Genomic DNA, 14,974 nt, shown 5'->3' on the forward strand with positions numbered 1-14,974 from the left:
GCTTTTCATGTAATTTTTATTTTCATTACACAAGTCTATAATAATATAGCTGTTTCACCATTAAAAATCAGATTACACGCATATTCTGAAACCCAAAGTACCGTAAAACCAACCTTCAAACGTATTTAGAAATAAACATGCGACGATAAAATCGTTTTGTGTAGACGCGAAAAATAATGGCGGAGTTAATTGCTGTACTAATTACGAACACGTATAACAACTATATTCGGTAAATATTTAGTTTTTGCGTTTGCTATTTGGGTAACATATTTTTGGGTAAAAGTTTGGCTGTTTCTTTTTGGTTCAAGGTTGGGGTTGTAATTGTTACTTGTAACTTGTATGTAACATCAATTTAATAAAGAAATAATAATATATTTCTCTTTATTAATGTTTAATTTCTTTGAATGCCTCAAGTTACAAGTTTTCAGTGAACGAATAATCAAAGCAATTCGCAGATTTAGTTGGTTGCAAACACTTTATATTTGTAAGATAGCAATAAGAGTCATTTATTTTTATTTGTCAGTCACCCGTATCTCTGCCATAAATATTAAATCTTATGTACGTGTGTTTTTTACATGTTATGTAAAAAAATCCTATCCATAATACTTCATTTAAACCATATTTAATAATATTTCAATTAATTATTATGAATAGTCAGCACAATTTCCAAAATATCCTACTCTATAACACTCTAGTCATATTCTATCCTTACACATATAACAGGCACTTATATAAAGGGAACCCTACATCACACAAAACTTGACTAAAACACTTCCCAACCACTCCATAGATCTCAGCCATCACCGACAGTAGCGTAACAATGTTAGTTCCACTCGACTCCATAGTTTTTTAGTTCCTCGCCTGCGTTTTAGCACCGCGTCGAATTACGACGACCCTTGACAGTGTCTTATGTATTATGGTTAACCGACTTCAAAAATGAGGGCCTTGGTTCAATGTCGTAGATATATTATTTTATGTTTTTTTACGAATTATTACAACAGGTCATTTGTATTGCGTACCTACCTACCTCCGTACATTAGACATACAAAATAATAATATTATAAAACTTATGAATGTACAATTACCTACTTAAGATTCTGGCTAAAATTATAACACCTAATATAATAAGCATGGTTAAAGTTTAGGACTTAGGTACCACTCATCACTACATAGTATAAAACAAAGTCGCTTTCTCTGTCCCTATGTCCCTTTGTATGCTTAAATCTTTAAAACTACGCAACGGATTTTGATGCGGTTTTTTCAATAGATAGAGTGATTCAAGAGGAAGGTTTTAGTATATAATTTATTAGGTTTTAGACAAAGCGGGCGAAGCCTCGGGCGGTAATCATAATTACTTACGATACCTACCAACTTCCTTTAAAGTAGGTATACAAATAACCTATCGAATAAAACCACGAAGAGCAGGAATAGAGGAAAGTAGGAATACGTCTTTATTTATTTAAAATCGTCGTACAACATCATATAACTCGTATAGCCATATAAAGCAAATCTACACAGACAGGTTTATATCCAAAGAATAGGTTTATTAAGACGCGACCGACAACGACAATTCGCAAAACAAAATAGCAATTACGCTGTCAAAATCAAAAATAGAAAGATAATCGAATCATGCATCTCATTATCGCGGTTTTAAATTTGGGGACGAATCCCTATGAGCTTTGCGAGTTAGGCCTGGGACAGACGAAGCGTGTTACAGCGCCGATTTACATTTACATACCTACACCAAGCATTAAAAACGTAGGGCATTACAATATATTGTAATTTCATTGTTTCCATTCATTTGTTATTTAGCTATCCCGAAAAAAATACTAACAGTACTTGCACTAAAAATAAATAAAATCCGCTTTAATGCTTTCAGTTTATAAAGCTAAATATAGCTAAAAATTGTTATAATTTGATAACGCGATGAAGAAAAACTAATTTAAGTTCAATAAGTTCGACATTGTTATTATTTTTTAAATGCATTACATCTGATATTACAGTTACATCGTTGCAAAACTTCGTCTCTAATCACCCTAAAAACTAAATAAAGGACAGGGGATTGCGTTTCACTACAGTTCTATTACGTACCAACGCACAAATCTAACTGTTACCGCATTCGAACAGAGTTCAATTTGCTTCGCAATCAAAACTCGTATGAAAGATTGTGGTGAACCAAAATGAAGCTTGTTTGTAGTGAAAGGCGTCAGCCTGTATGATAGGATTTGATGGCAGTATGAACTAATCTCCCTCCTTGATAACTCAATAAAGTGACATAATGAGAGGCCTTTGAAGGTCCGCGGGGAGGTGTCGGAATCCTAATTGGAGATAAAAAGATAACTTTGACGCAGCGAGATATTGAGATTGGATTTGCGATGCGAAATAACTATTTTTTTGGGGCTGTTTTGATGGTTATCGTGTGAATTTTATATTAGTGTTGTGACGAAACACTTGTGTATTTGAAAAGCAGTCAGAACGATATATTATGTTAGAAACAAAAATTAATTTATTCTTTAGTTCCTTTAACCTACACCATAATTATTGCTTGTTCAATTATATTACCACCTTTTTTTTTTTTTTTATAGTGGGGAAATCTTCCAAAGATACCCACGGCCCCCGGGGAAGGAGCCGTGGGTTATGTCGGATTCTTACCGACTAAAACCCCACTGTGTTCCGTCGAGCCGCTTTAATGAGGGGGCCGCGGGTATTTGTTAGAATTCTTCCGCAACCCCCTCGGCGGCAGCCCATCTCCAGGCCAGGCGCAAGCCAAGAACAGGAAAGGTAGTTTGCCTGCTCTTCCCTCCCGTTGGCGGCATGAGCGGAACACGTCTCAAGTCGCCTCACCGCACCGGACGTTGGATTACATTCCCCGTTCCACCGCCCGGTGCCCTTCGTCAAGGAGGCACGTTGCGACCGTGTAAAGCGGCCGCAACACGGCGACGACGCCCAATAAGACGTCTGCGCCGGATCGGGTCCGCGTGAGGATCCCTCTCGCGCACCCGCTCTGCCTCCTCTTTCTGCGAGATCACGCTCTCCGAGAATGCGATCACCGCACGCCAGGATCTGTCGCCATCCACCATTGCACGAACAACGGAGGGTAGAGAGAGATCCGGCCCGATTATCGCGACTAAGCGAGCACGGGGCTCGGCCCACGCGGGGCACACGGCAAGAGTGTGATCTGCCGTGTCCTCCGGGCAGGCACACCAGTGGCAGACCATGCTGGGCTCCCTCCTCGCGACTTTACACAGGTACCGCCCGAAGCAGCCGTGCCCGGACAGTATCTGCGTAAGGCGGAAGGTTATGGCCCCGTGCCGCCTGTCGCACCACTCTTGGAGGACTGGACGTATGGCTGCAACCGTCCTCTCACCCGCGCTGGGCTCCTCGAGCCGGCGTTCCCACTCCCGGAACCGCCGCTCGACAGCCTCGGCCCTCCACTCCTCTACTTCCTCGTAGGAAGGATTCACCCCATGTGACCTAGACGCCGAGACGCGGCGATACACGTCCGCTAGAATCTCGGCGTCCAGATCCCATGGCGGCGTTCCGGCCATTACGCAGGCAGCCTCGAAAGACACCGTGCGGTATGCCCTAACTACCCTGAGCGCCATGACCCGCTGCGGCCTCCGCAAGAGGGGTCTGGTACGGGCGCTCAGGGTGTCTGCCCAGATGGGGGCCCCGTAGAGGGCCATGGAGCGGATTACGCCAGTGTATAGCCGGCGACACCCACCCCCAGCACCTCTAAGGTTTGGCAGCAAACTTCCCAGTGCTCCGGCCGCCCCTACAAGACGACCTATTCCAAAGTTGAGAATATCATAGAAACAGGAAACTATTATATTTCATTGTATTTTTCATAAATGTTTAGAAAAGTATTTCTATATTTTATGAGTGTAACTTTTACAATTTTGTGGTTAAGATTTAGATCATCTTTGTATTCATGTCTTCCTGTCCAAAAACGTTATCAAATTAAAATATTCCAATAAAAAAATAACTAGGCCTTAATTTAAAGCCAAGGTCTATAGTTACATCATAATCGTATCAAAAAATTAAATCTAAATGAACTAACCTGTCTCTCCATAGAGTGACACAAATAAATAGCCTAATTTAATCACATGACATGTTAGTTGTCGTTATAATAATAAATTTAATACAATATAATTAAGTTAATTCTCATTTATAACCTAGAATAAGTGCTTTTAATATCTGTATAATTAACCCAATGTTATTTATCTGTGAAAAATTCGATTGTATAAACTTACATTAGATTTAATAGAACATTCATTTCGGATCAATGATGTTACGATTTGTTACCAATACGTTGAAAAAACACTGAATAATGTCTTTAGAAGAAAAGAAATAGCACGCATAATAACATGAGTGAGCGACTAACTCGTCCCTCTGGAGACGCATTTGTATCGGAAAGCTCACAAACTTCGCTAATCCGTGCTCGCTACTGAATATCTTTTCTATTGTGTTTGGAAGATTTTTGATTTAGTCTCTTTCGGTTAGTTCTTAGGATAACAATAATTAATGTTAATAACTTTTTAATTGCGTGTGAACTGACTCTTGTGTCTTTAGTTTCAGTTGGCTTGCTATCAATATATCGTAATGCATTTAAATTTACTTTTTTACAGCTGTTTTATAAGTTAACAAACTGTAAATAAATATAATATTAGATAAACAAAATTTGACATACAATTAACAGCGTAGTATGGATTCTAACATTATCGAAACTCGGTTGAAATTGTACGTTTATTAGCATAAATTCTAAGCCGTCAAGCCTAACAGAAATTCACATTAATTGAACCGCCGTAGTAAATGCCTCACAAATTAACAAATAATATAAAAGGATCGACAAATCTGTCCGCTGAACGCAATTCATCAGTTCAACGTAGACAAGAGCGTAATTAACAATCAAAATCTAACCCTTCGAATGCTACGATTGGGTGTAAAGGACCCACAGACATTTCGAACCATAGGTCGTAGGTAAATACCTGCGTGGGTGGTGAAGGGGTGACCGAGTGATTCGTTAGGAGTCAGTCGAGCGTTCACTCGTGAATGGGGTCGGCTGTACCCCACCTGTTATGTACTAGTAAATATTTGCATATATCAAGGGAAGTGTTTAGGTAATGCGTCAGGGATTTTGAAGATCCTATTGATCTATTTGCGTTTTGGGGTGCCAAGTTTTTAATGTGGATGATTTTTGCGATTGAGTTGCTCTTTTAGTGGTGTAAACAAATATTTAAAAGTGTACGATAATTTTGCAAAATCGGTTAAAAATATTATTTCTCTAAAGATCTATTGTGTTCCTTCTATTCAACTCTGGTGGTCATGACTTGACAAAGATAGGAATGATTTTATTTTCTTATCCACTGAACAACATCGCTAACACAGGCAGTATCCCTCACCCGATACACTGGACTTGACTGACAATATTATTTATACATAGGGTTGTTTCCTATATCCTTCAGTATCATACCATATTTCGCACCCCGGGTCTCCCTCCCGAAATCCGATCCGCAAGTCTCTTGGTAATTAACTACCGATTTCATTTCTTGATGCATTTTTAAAAGCGTCCGACGGCTTTTTAATGGTTATTTTATGGTGACGGATCGCTTATTAAGTTTTTATGGCGGCGCGATAGTGACAGATGTGATGTAGTTTGACACCAGATTTGAGGGCTCCGGGGTGGGGGGAGGGGGAGACTTGGTGCTGCGAAATTAATTGTAACGATTTGTTATTTCGCTTGTTATTTATGTCTCTGTTAAATATAGATTATTGCGGTTGTGGTGTTTAGTTTGTAGTAAGCGATGTTAGTGTTTGTTTCTGTAATTCAGAGAAATTATAGAAACAAACAAACACATGAGTTGCTCTTTATGCTTTGTGGTTACGTTACATATCTTTTATTTATTGCTATGCATTATTATAAAACGTGTCTCAAATATTAACACATGACCTCTAGATTACTATTATGGTCTATGCTTTTGATACAAATAAATTTAAACGTATCAGTTCCTAACCATAAAATTCAACTCATTAAGAAAATAATATTACCTAGGAATAAACTACAAAATAAACTGAAATGAAATGAATACGTATTGAGTGCAATTTCCACAGCACATTCTTATCAAAACGGCTATTAAATGAGTTCGAATTAATCATAATGTCCACAATATATCGCGGCATTATCGCACTCCCCAGAGGCGAGATGAAAATTAAAACAGATGACGTAGCGGAACGATCACTGAGTTATAATTAAAAAGATAAGGAATATTTTCCTTTCGCATCGAGATTATGAAGGAAAACCCCTTTTGACCCTCGAATGGGGAGCCACGTTTTGGGACCAGTTAACCGGTTAAGGGGCCCCTGAGACCATACATAGAATCGGTTGCGTTCCAGTGCTGATTAAGTAAACTAAGATAACATTTGCAATGTAGTAACGTCAAAAGTCAACAAGGGCGTTTTCGGAATGAAACGTTAAGTTGATTTGGCCGTATTCTCAAGGGTTGTTCGAGTATTGTTATCTCAGATAGTTACTGTTTGAGATGATTGGATTGGCTCTCAGGATGAGTGCTTCATTGTTTGCTCGATGTTTGTGTTACTAGAAACGGGTTATCTGTTGACATTGAAGATCTCGACTCGCTGATAAACATTTCTATATCCGTTTCATAGCTGGCTCGCACGAGTAACAATAGGCTGAACTGTGTCGCCTGCACACTAACACAAAAAGGACACGCTATACGGCGGCACATTTAGTTGTGATCAGAACTCATTTTATTTTAGAACTATGATGGAAGTGTAACATGCTGGTTGTCCATCTTACATTTATCCATACACAATACAAATAGAGAAAAAAAGTATGAGCCATATCAAAATGATCTTTCGTTGCATTTATAAAAACACCAAACTTGAAGTTTATTTCAACTGAATTTGTTTCAACTACAGCTCTCAGCGAATCAGTTTAGCTCCAGTTCCATAACTTCACTGCAGTGAATCTTTGCACATATCAAAATAAAAGGTATAATTAGATCAGTAGACGGCGCTGCACGCGGCTGGCTCACGTACACCTGTTTAGTATTCCGGGCGAGTAGCACCCAGTATTGATTGCTGCCCCCGCCTGCCTCGCTAGGGCGCTTCAAAACAATCCAAAGACGTAATGATTTTTTCGCTATTGATGTTTTTCTTGTTGTCGATGTGCAGCTTCGGTTTGTGGTTGTAAAACCTATTTGATACGATTTAAATACGACATGTTAGACGCGAATTGGTCTACGTTCAAGGTGAGAGGCAATTGACACCTTTGGTTTATGAACGTTAGATTTCTTTTTCCGTTAAACGATTTTCGATTTATGGAAATATTTATACTCTTTTGATGTAATAATATAAGTACGCAATCAACGAGCATAATACCAGATTTTTTTGTTATTTTTGTCTTACCAGGAACTAGGTAGTTCCACCGAATACAAAAACGTAGCTTTCAAATATCTGAAACATATTTACCTAAATGAAATATTTTATTGGTTTTTACTTACTTGACTCGATGCAACTCATAAAATAGGTATTTCAATATTTGACGCAATCTATCTATCATTTCTATAATATCAAATCTTGGTTCTTAATGTATGAAATAATTGATTAATATGACTTGATACTCTATTCATAGCATCACCCGATATTTAGTTTTTATAGGTCCCAAATGCTTTATAAATACAATTTTTTCAATTCTCTAAAAATGTATACCATAATCCCCTTTTACCAGAATAATAGCATACAAATGACGCACCATTCCGATATTTCGTACTCCATCATTTGGAACGCAATTTAAATATATTTCACTATTCATTCTCACTGTATTTCCTATCTCCCCAAATCAACCGTCAGCGTCTTCGATCAGATAGGGTCGTTTTGACCCGCGGCAGCGTTCAAGGGTTACTGTAGTGCTAACGTACTGTTTGGTACTTGTATTTGGTACTTATAGCCCGGTTAGTGCTACGTGGGTACAAACTTGAGGAGTTTCGAGTGCCTGATGAACCGTATTTGATCTTCGTCAGCTTGTAAATGTGCCTACCTATTCAGAGTTGAGGACAATTAATTTTGGCCGTTTTGGTCAACTAAATTACCTACGTAAGTTACAAAATATGTAACTTAATATTCGTTATACATATTCAAATTGTTTTGATAGATTATGTAAAATGTTTGAATGTACTCTACATTCTATATTTGAAGAAATGCTCCCCTAAAGACTTGCGAGCACAAAATATTACCTATGACGTGTAAAATATCTGTTTCTAACTTCTAGAACCGTTTAAACTATCACTAAATAAAAAGTAGTCCCGTTTGTCTATTGGACTAAAAAATATTTAAAACGAAATATAAAACGATTTTTAATAACATAGTCGACCATACATTTTACGACATAGCAATGATTTATGATAATACGCATGTGACGTAATCTAGTGAACTAATAATTTTTACCCATATTATATTGAACATTAGCACTCCGCTACCATACAGACACAACTATCCGTCACAAAAACAAACGGTAACAATAAATAAAGCCAACAACAAAGAAATGATCGGCAACACAGGCGTTCGTGCTCCTATCAATAGCACATTTGTTTTATACCACTTTTTCGCCCTCAGAAATGGCCCCATACAAAAATATTGTATCGCCATTGTTCTGGTGGGCGTCTCTGAGCCATATTTATTATTTTTGTCACCATTGTACCACGGATTAAAGCATTTAGATGAAATTGGGGATAAGGCTGGCTAATCTCTTTTTTTCGTGGTAGCTTTGGTATCGATTTTCGCGGCGTAGGCGCAGTTTACGATTACAATTTTAGCTTTATAGGTTATAACTTTGAGCGGACTATAAATTATTGTTAGTGTTTATTGCGTGCGATTTGATCGAAACCTCTTGTTCCTAGATTGAAGTGTTAGTGTTAATAAAATTATATAAACTTTAAGTTTCATTTAATGTAAGTACTTGAGACTAGTGACATTTATTTTTGCTATAATACATACCTAATAAATAATAATTGAAAGAAAGATCACAAGTTTTTGTATAAAAATAAAACATTTTAAACCCTTGTTTTATTTAATTATATTTTTATTATTTCGTGATGAATATGTATCTTTTGTTCGTAATTATTCGATACGAAATATTTAAAAACGTTGAATAAAATTATATACTTAATCTACGATTTTTATTCGACAACACAGTTATTTTAGAGTTTTTCTCTATGTAGAGTCGTCTAGAATATTTATTATATTCTTCTGCACTTCTGTTTGTCTGTTTATTTCGAAACCCATTCAAATGTAGGACAATGAGAATTCATGATCCAAACATAGAATCAAACTATAGTTACTAAGTGCTATTTGAGATAATAAACTAACGAATAAGGTAAATGCTATTTTACAACAAATTGCATGAAGCATAGTTATTTTGGATGGAATGAAGGTGTTAATTTATACTAATATTATTCAAATATCTCATGTAGGTGGATACTTGGGTTTAATCGATATTAAATTTATTGTGTTGAACCACCTGGTGGGAACCGAGCGTGGTTAAATAATTATAAGTAATAAGTTTCGGCTTTGTTCTCGTCAAAATATGTTTCCTAATTTTACTTTTTATATGAGATTCCGCGAATTTTCTTGAATAAAGCCTAAGTTATTCTTTATAAGGCTCCCGTTAATGTAATGTTACAGTTTTTTCAGCATTAAACTGACGGAAGAAATAAGAGAGCAAACAATTTTTTTACAGTATCATCATTAAAACACAATGAATTAACTATTTGTGACCTAGTTTGTCAATGCCATGGTTTTGCGAATGACGCATGTTCCAATTTCCAAACCACGATCACTTTTTTTGGTACCTATTGCAAAAAATCTATTGAAATTACATACTTACACAACACTAGCAAACATTATAAATTGACTTCTTCATTTCATCTTTACTTAGTTATTATTTTCATGCGTTTGCTTTAGGGAAGTATTTTAGATATTGAATACCTTTCGACTGATTTTAAACGCGATTTATCCATCATCACTACATACCTAGTATAAAACAAAGTTGCTTTTTCTTTCCCTATGTCCCTTTGTATGCTTAAATCTTTAAAACTACGGAACGGATTTTGATGCGATTTTTTTAATAGATAGAGTGATTCAAGTGGAAGGTTTTGGTATGTAATTTATTAGGTTTTAGACAAAGTGGGCGAAGCCGCGGGCGGTAAGCTAGTAATATTATTTAACATGATATTTCGAACACCTTCCAGAGAGCGGCTACGGGTAAGACCGACAGATTTACATCCATATTTTTGCAGACTGTTCTATAACATAAACTTTGCCACTTCTTATCACAAACTTAACATTCGAATAACAATCAAATCTAACATGTATCTAAACCTACGTTTTTAGACAAAAACTCCGATCCCCAAGTACCAACTTTCGATCTAAACAGTAGTCCCATTACGCTCACGCCTAATCTCCTGCGCGGACGTTTTGGCACAAAATAATGAGCGTCACGTGTTTGGCCCATGCCCCATACATAGTATAATTCTCTTTATACTATGCCCCACACCCCCGCGGACAATGGACGCGTGGCGATCGCTATCGGTGTGAAACAAACGTACTATTATGCTAATTTATTGATCATTTTATTGTTTTCTAAATGGTTTTACCGATGTATGGTGGCAATTTTTAGGTGGTGTAGGTATAACTTCCTTAAGAAAGAGAATATACAAATAAATTACATATTGCAATTACCATCTTACAGTTTAAAGGCTGTGAATTAGATTTAGGTAAATGACAGAGGTCCTTGTATTGATCCTCATTCCTCTGAGATAGAAAGGAAATAAAATATAAAGAACGAGTAAGAAAAATCGATATGAAACGATTGTAACATGACTTGCATTCGAATAGGCACTAAAATAATAATTATACACATGTGACGTATTAGCCTGTCATTACCGGCCAGAAACCACCCACTTATCACAATCCCCCAAAAAGAACTCTATCACACCTTAAAATAGAGTTTAAAAACGAATGACAAACGATGACCTAACATTTTTACATCACGATAAAAGTGAATAAAGCTCGGTCCAGACAGTGCTTCATACTTGAGCGTAGTTTGCGCAAACTAGGATATCAACGAATCAAATGTATGCATTTAGATTGCACATGCTTGCGAATCACCGTGTGGAAAAGCATTTTTTACAATACATTGTATCATTTGTTAAACGTCCCTTTTGACTATTATTTTATGAATGATACGAGGGTAGTGATATGACCACCATGATATTACTTTTTACAGCGCAATTCATTGTTTTTATTTATAGTTAGGGGCTGAGTCTTTTGTATGACGTATTCTAAGAAAGCTGAGGGTTTGGACACAATAATTAATCTTTAGCTGTATAACACTATGTAGTGAAGTCGTCGTATTTTAAGGGGGGTTAGGCGGTCAGCGAAAATTCAGCTATTCGGGCCTGAGGTAAGCGGTGAGGGGGTCCGCGTTTAGTATGGAATCAACGTGCTCGAAACTAAAAATTGTAAGCGCCATTCACATTTTTATCAAAAAGTGAATGAAAATATTTAGTAATTTCTAAATCTAAAACAGTCACGAAATCGAGAAGGTAAATACCTATGTATTTATGATTTTATACGAATTATTATCGTAAAATACGGTTGTAATGAGCATTTATATGATATTTTAGAGGTAACTTCAGGAATTTTTTTTATCGAGCAAAATTTTTCCAATCGTGTTTTGGAAACAGTCATCCCATCACACATACGTTCTGTAATACATATTAGAAATTTCAGTGCGAAATAACTTCAATATTTTCAGTTAGAGCTCATAGAAAATAGTCCATTTTTCCGTTTTCACCTACTAAGGGCCCTTAAGAGTCACTTCATAGGTACAAGTCCGTCATTTTCGTAGTTATTAAAATAAATTATAAATAAATAAATTCAGTCAATTGTATATTATGTACTTTTTCGATGTGAAACTTTTACTAAACATAATATTAACATAATATTAATAAATAAACGTTTTTTCTTTATTTCTTTCTTTCTATTAGTAAAATTATAAGATGTTTGTAGATTAAGGAAATGATTCTGATTGAAAGAGAGATAATTTACCAAGTGAAAATAAAATTTATTACAATTTACGTGTTTCATAACCGTTTTCATTTAATAACGTCTAAACCATTTTTATGAAACAATCGCAAAAACGTAAACCTGTAAAAAAAACTATTGTAAAATAGTCAAAAGTTATTACATAGCTACTAATAGTACAATACCTACTCATTTGTCCAAACAGAGCGAGTAAGTCACCCCAAAGAATGGATCATAAACCAAAATTAAAAGTTCTCGATACATTGCATTCGCACAATAAAACCATTCCGCTTACTAAATACGTAACATTTAGGTGTCATTAGTCAAATGACGTAGTACTTTCTGCCTTTACACTACCTACAAAACCTCAAAGAATATTAAACTTTAATAGAACTACATAAAGTTGATATTTAGGCGAGTCTTTTTGGTGGATACGTCGTTTAGTTCGGGGAAAGTTGTGATAAAAATTCTTTATGAATAGGGTTGTGTGACTGCCCCATTTCAATAAATTATTTCGGTAATTTTGCGAATTGTTTTATGATATCTGCCTGTTTATCTTTGTTCTTGTTATGTTATCTTAATAGTAACAGATACGGTAGGTATTGCAATTATAAACGGGTTTTTTCTTAAATGAAAATAATTTGAACCCATTATGTTGCCTATAAGTTATTGAAAGCTAAATATTCAATAAAATTTTATAAATATAATAAAAAACCGATAAACTTTTTGTTTACAACAATCATTAGAATTTTATAAATTGCATTTTATTTTACGCGAGTGTTACTTCTACAAAATATAAACTTTGTAACGGAGGTCAAGAGCTATTTAATTTATTATAGGTACCTACTTATTTATTCTGATTTATCGAATGTAGAATGTAGATACAACCGCGTAATCACGAGTTAACTGACCGTCAAAATTCTTAATTTTTAAAAACAATCTCGATTCTCGCCTATCACCAATAAAGAAAAATATCGTCACTTCTTAATCATCTTAAATCGCGTTCCATAAAACCTAATCCTCCAGGATTAGAAATAAAACATCCAAATCCCATCATTGCTACGGAACCCATTTCTAAATGAGCTCTAGTAAAAAGCAATAAAACCCGGTTGAGATTAACCTTCTAGGGGCAGGCACTGCAGGGGGTCATTGTACTAGCTTATTGGTGACTCCCTGAGGTGACGAACTTATTGGTATCTTTCTGTCGGTTCTGCTAATTTTATAGTCTGTGATGAGATGATGTCAGCAATACTATACATTTGGGAATAGATATTAGTAGACATCGGATTATATGCACTAACAAAATGCCAAAATATGCATGCAAATATGCACTAAAAAAGGCCGAAATATGCACTAAAAACGACTGATATGCCTAAAATATGCACAATACAAAATCAAAAAGCCTTTATTATTTTTATATATTTTAATCAAAGATTGTACAAAAACAAGGAAATTCTCTTAAAATTAAGTACCTATAGTTTTTGTGTTTATACAATTGAGCATTTTTACCAAATTTTCGAGCGCTTTAGACCTTTCCGGGCTAAATCTAGCCCTTTTTTGGAATTCAATCCGTGTTTTAAGTTTTTAGCCTCAAAAGGGTAATCTAGCCCTATTTTGAATGGCTCAAAATTTACTTAAAATGGAGCCCATTTTGTAATTTTTTGCCATTTTACCATGCCAAAATTGAGTTTGTTTACTCGCTGAGCGTTCTGATTGGCTATTATATAGGTTAGTCAACCAATAAAACTCCCGCTACTTAACGAAATATGCACGATTAGGAAAAAAGGCTAAAATATGCACTAACGCCGTAATTAGAGAGTTTTATGCATTTGCATATGCAAATATGCAAATGCATATAATCCGATGTCTAGATATTAGTTGTATCCTTATTGAAAGAAAGTTTCAGTGGAATCTGAAAATACTAATAATTCGGGAAAATTTAAATAAGTATGGTATCTGTATTCTATTGACTTAGTAAGTAAAAATAATCTTGGAATCATACATTTAAAAATATTTATAAATAATTACATAGTTATATTTACTTTAATTTAATTTAAATATACACTACTGAGTTTTTATATAAGCCATAAGGACAAATTACATTTGTAAGAACACATCATGTGGAAATAATGAAGTAGTTATTGCTGGAGGCTACTATTATAGCCCCCATTGAAAACTCTTTTGAAGTGGTTTTAAACATTTTTGAGTATTGACAAAAATACGTTTAAACCATTCATCGTATTACAAAGACCATGAAATAGACGAATATTCGTACTTCAAAAAAAGCAATATTTTTACAAACAATATAATATTCTGATATTAATATTGTAAAATAACAGACATGTTGTTGCAGTAGCTGTTATTTTTATGTACAGTAATTTCAGTCACTAAGACAAGAGCAGAGTGGCGCAGTGGAAGCGTGCTGGGCCCATAACCCAGAGGTCCGTGGATCGAAACCACGCTCTGCTAAAACATCTTTTTATTTTTTTTCATTTAATTTTTTTATTTTTAGTGCCATATTCACTTATATTTATTTTTGGAAATAAAATAACGTTATTTTTTTTATAATTTGAAATTTTATTCTAAGACCGATATTTTATTAGTTTCATCATATTATTTTGTTATCTTAATTATACTTTCCTTAATAGGTAAATGTAATATCTAGGAAATTTTGGTATACTTACACAAATTTATTTTAATAAAATACAAATCTAGCTATAAAACTGTTTTATGGATTTTTTTCGTATCGTTTCTATCCTATTCGTCTTTCTCATATTTTCCTCAAAGAACATGTTAGAATATACATAGTCAATACAAAAATATTTATCATTTATTTCTACGATAGGTGTATTAAGTATTTTTAAATGTA

General features: G+C 35.2%; 1 non-coding gene across 1 annotated transcript; it reads left to right on the forward strand.

The window, feature by feature from the left end:
* Positions 1–14,502: 14,502 nt before the first annotated feature.
* On the forward strand, positions 14,503–14,574 carry Trnam-cau. Its single transcript has one exon. It is a non-coding gene; the product is annotated as a tRNA-Met (tRNA).
* Positions 14,575–14,974: the final 400 nt, after the last annotated feature.

The sequence above is a fragment of the Colias croceus genome, chromosome 6 (assembly GCF_905220415.1).
Source record: "Colias croceus chromosome 6, ilColCroc2.1".
Classification (NCBI taxonomy): Eukaryota; Metazoa; Arthropoda; class Insecta; order Lepidoptera; family Pieridae; genus Colias; species Colias croceus.